This window comes from Octopus sinensis, linkage group LG6 (assembly GCF_006345805.1).
Source record: "Octopus sinensis linkage group LG6, ASM634580v1, whole genome shotgun sequence".
Classification (NCBI taxonomy): domain Eukaryota; kingdom Metazoa; phylum Mollusca; class Cephalopoda; order Octopoda; family Octopodidae; genus Octopus; species Octopus sinensis.
Genome location: NC_043002.1, coordinates 5,142,286 through 5,147,285, shown reverse-complemented (window position 1 = coordinate 5,147,285; position 5,000 = coordinate 5,142,286). Strand labels below are relative to the sequence as shown.

Here is a 5,000-nt window from a genome sequence, read left to right as displayed (position 1 = left end):
GTGTGTGTTATTGCTTAGTCCAAGTGAAATTTAATCGAATGGGTTTGTGGCCAGAGAAGTTCCGATTAATTAAACTCATTATATTTTTTCGGAGATTAAGAGATCACATCATGTAATGCATCCTTCCTTTTTTAAAACAGTAAAATATTATTTTAATACTATTTGGCTGTTATTTCTAGCAGCAGTTCGAATGATCGCATTTCGGCTCCCAATTTGTTGTATAGACCGGTAACTAATTTGGCAGTTATAGTCTGCTAACTGAAAGGTTCACAGTTTGGTTCGCGAGAATAAACTGTGTTTGTGGTTGAATTCCTTTAAAAATAATATAATATAATGAAATTATTGTATACAGTGCTCAGGTGCACCACAACTTGTCAAAAGTGCGTATAAAGCATATGCAGTAATGTACAAATGTCTGGAAAGCGAACAATGTATGAGTCAGATACATGCTTGCATGTGTATGGAGGGGAGAAAATCAGGTGTAGTGTTGTCGAATCTCAGGAAACATGGAAGTTTAGAAGGATGCAGTGCTCCGACAACTAACAACTGATGCCGGCAGTTTGTTCCATGCTTCAGCAACTCTCAGTGGGAAAAAATGTTTCCTAAAATCATGGGAGCTATGCTGTTTTCTGATTTTGTAAACATGTCCACGGGTGTTAGACGGGTGGAGTTTGAAAAGGTGCTCAGAGTTATTGTTTGTAAGATGGTTAATAATTTCATGGGTGTCTGCCAAGTCAGCTGCCAGACGTCGGAGTTTCAATGTATCCATGCCCAGGGAAGTAAGGCGTTCAGAATAAGGCAAATGCCTGATGGGGTGTATTCTCTTGGTTGCACGTCACTGAACGGCTTCCAGACGATTGATGTCCTGGGCAAGATAGGGGTTCCAGACCGGTGATGCAAATTCCAGGTGAGGTCGCAGAGAGATAACCGGAGAGCGGCTCATTGCCGCCTTTATTTCCGCTCCATCCTGTTTTTTTACTTTTTCTACTCGCTCCAACACATAGGAAAAGATAAGAATAAAATAACCATATATAGATACAATTAATTTCATAGCATTTTCAAACTTGCATTAATTTAACATTAGCATCTGGTGATAAATCTAGCAAAAACAGTTCTATTAATAATAAAGAATTTTTCAAACTAAAATCAATTTTCTGGAATCTCCACAATACAATTTGGAATCTCGAAATTCCATTACCCCCTCGGATTAAGAATTGCAGATTTAATTAGAGGATAATACCATACGAAAATGTTTGTAAGGTAGCCCTGCTAGCTACATTCTATATATACTTTCATTTCATTAGTACAATTCCCACACCCTACAAAATTCATATCTTCTACGAGAGGGTTCCTGATTTGGCCTACCTGCACACCCTGAAAGGGCAAGGGGACATTTCAGGTGATGCAACAAAAATAGAAATTATGTACTTTCCAGAATAAATGCATAACCTAACTCTTAAAGGATACCTTTATTACATCAAGTACACCTTAATCTCTATCATTCCACATTTATATGGTTTGATTTTGAAATCTCAAAGAACTTCATCCTCATTTCTTTTGCAATGACAAACGTGTGTGAATCTAGATTCAGTTTTCTTAAGTCAATAAAGACAAAGTCTATTCAAAAACATACCTGAGGACTGCAATCAACAGGAATGTTCCACGCTTCGGTATAGTCATGAATAAGGCGGCGAGCTGGCAGAAACGATAGCACGCCGGGCGAAATGCGTAGCCGTATTTCGTCTGCCGTTACGTTCTGAGTTCAAATTCCGCCGAGGTCGACTTTGCCTTTCATCCTTTCGGGGTCGATAAATTAAGTACCAGTTACGCACTGGGGTCGATATAATCGACTTAATCCGTTTGTCTGTCCTTGTTTGTCCTTTCTGTGTTTAGCCCCTTGTGGGTAGTAAAGAAATAGGTAGAGTCATGAATGAGAATAGTCACGAAAAAACAAAATCATTGAATTTTCTGTTCATAATTTTGGTTAATTTCACTGTTGACAGTTTTTTTCTTTTGCATTCGTCAACTTAGTTTTGTATTTTGTACATTGAATCAAAAGTTTATGTTTTATCTCAATTTGTTCCCCTACAGTATTGCATATCATTCAACTAGAAAATATATATTAGTAATTAGAAAACTTATATTTAAATGTGTAATATTATTCTTGTATCTGGTGCAAAAATTAATCAAGCCTTTCTTTAGGGTTGCAGGACAGAATAAAGTTGGGAAGCACTACCCTTTGCAGTCATTCCTTAACATAAGAATATCATATATACTCATAAATTATTAGCACCCGACGTTTCCGTTCGTCCTACACAGTACCAACAACTCACACAATCCACAATGTACTTACTGCATTACCACTCAATAACACAAGCCACAAAGCATATACTCCGAGTAATAACGTATAACGGCTTACGTATCAACATCCAACCAAAGAGCACAACTCACCATAGTTCATAAGTACACAATAACAAGGTAACCCCCAACGAAAGTAACTGGAGCAGCAGGGAAATAAACCCCATAACAAAGTATTTGAGTATAAATATTCCAGGTAAGACAACGCTGCATAGACACACCCCAAGAACACAAAATGCAGCTGATGGTGCAGCACGGACGAAACTGTTGGAAATATAATACAGTTTCAATCATTTCCTAGTTACAGTCATAGAACTGCAAACATAGAGCTCTGCCTTGAAAGGGTTCTTCTAAATCAATTGTTATTAGTCATCAATTAATTCCATCGATCTCTATTTTAAGCGAGCAGACAAGCAAGTTACAAGTACATAAACGAATAAAATCTAAGACAGAAACACACACTACACATGTGATGACGCGTCAGCATGTATCTAGATATATATATATTTAGAATCATCGATAAATTTATGACTTCAAAGAATTCAATTTCTGCATAAAATTTCCTCTGAAAAAAAAGATCAAACACACACACACACACACACAACACACACACACACACACACACACTGAGAGGCAACAATTTTGATAATAGAAGTATACAGGGAAGTAACTCAATACAGCAAACCATTGACACTAATCATTCTAATAACCACTGTGATTAACAAAAGCGTGATTATCTCCCAAAATTGCTTTTGTTCAAAGGAGTAATGTCCCTTAGATATATGGGTCTCTGTTTTTTAAATTTTTATTCGCTTTTGATTTATGAGGTACAGCATAGTGCAAACATTTCTTCGACAGCACTAAAATAAATTACCTTTAATTACCTGAAGAAATTAATTGTGTGCTGCTTAATTGTATCCATAATTGATTGTATTCTGTAGTTATTGTGTACATTTTGTGTGAAGAGGCAGTATAAGGGAGTGTACAGTTGCTAAATAACTTCTGGGTCCGATTTGTGTATGTGTGAGTCTGTGTGCACGTGTGTGCTCGCGCGCATATAGATGTGTGTTATTCATGTTAGTTATTTTATAATAATTACTGGTATCCTTCTATATTAATACATTTTATATCTTATATGTAAAGCATAATATGTTATATGTATATTATTGTAATTATCAGTTTAGTAAATAAATAAATAAGTTGACATAAAATAATGTCTAAAAGTTGATGAACCACCCATTGATCCCCTCCATTTTCTTATTTGCGATATAAATTAATGGTAAAATATCTCTTTACCCTCATCCATTTAATACACTAGGTAATGTAATTGCAATGCAATAAAAAGCACTTGTGTATTAATAATTGGGTATTCTACCACCAGTATATTGGATAGATATTATCCCTTAGTGGGTTGGATTCACAGCCTCTAACTTTCTTGGAGTTTTATATATATATCACACACACACACACACACACACACACGGACACACACACAGAGTTTATATATATAAGCTGTGACTGAGTGGTAAGAAGTTTGCTTCCCAGCCACATGGTTCAGAGTTCAGTCCCACTGCGAGGTACCTTAAGCAACTGTCTTCTATAGACTCAGGCAAAACAAAGTTTTATGAGTGGAATTATTAGACGGAAACTGAAAGAAGCCTGGCGTATATGCATGTGTTTTTGCGTGTATTTTTGTGTCCCACCCCCGCTCGACGACCGCTATTTGTTTGTTTAGGTCCCTGTAACTTAGCGGTTCGGCAAAAGAGACCAACAGAATAAGGACTGGGTTTTACCAAAAAATAAGTACTGGCTTCGATATCTTTCGACTAAAAGTTCTTCAAAGCGGTGCCCCAACATGACCGCAGCCTAATGACTGAAACAGTAAAGGATAAAAAGATAAACGGTGTGTGTATGTGTGTGTGTGTTGTGTGTGTGTGAGAGAGAGAGAGAGAGAGAGAGATGTATGTAAGTTTACGTACGATTAAAAGCAGACAAATCGAGCCATCATACATGTGTATGTTTAAGGGAAATAGAGTAGAGAAGGAAGATCAAAGGGAATTCATGAAAGAAAGAAAGAAAGAAAGAAAGAAAGAAAGAAAGAAAGAAAGAAAGAAAAGGAAATGGGATGCAAAACTAGGTGTTCCTTGCTATGGGAATGGTGGCAAAATGAAGATGGCAAGAAATCGAGTACCGTCATGATGTGCTTTGCGCAACTAATGGTGCCTATATTGAGTTCTATTAAATAACAGTTAAAAAAACTTTAACAAACAATTCTTACAATAAAACAAATCTGGTTCAGATATCTTGTCAACTGCTTTTGTAATAACATTTTAAAATTGTAAAGAGACTTTATGGACACCCTAAGCTCCATATAAGAAAAATGTAAGCTAAAATACGAGAAACAAAAAAATAAGAAGATAAAACAAAGAAGAATAAAAGGCAAATTTGTAAATGTATAAAAAGAGTCTATAACAAAAACGGTCCTTAAATAATTATAAGCGGAATTTTAAAGACACTAAGGTTTCACAAGAATGAAAGTATTTCCTAAGCCAAATTTAGCCCAGTTGGTGTATATACGTCGATGAAGAGTGATGCAGAGAAGCTGGGAGAAAGGTGTTTGGTCGAAATACAGGTTATTGATC

At 36.2% G+C, this 5,000-nt stretch overlaps 1 protein-coding gene across 1 annotated transcript in view; it reads left to right on the top strand.

Annotated features, from left to right (window-relative positions):
* The window catches only part of LOC115213520 (protein quiver-like), a 162,098-nt gene that overhangs the window by 108,236 nt on the left and 48,862 nt on the right, over positions 1–5,000 (top strand). The gene's annotated exons all lie outside the window — the stretch shown is intronic.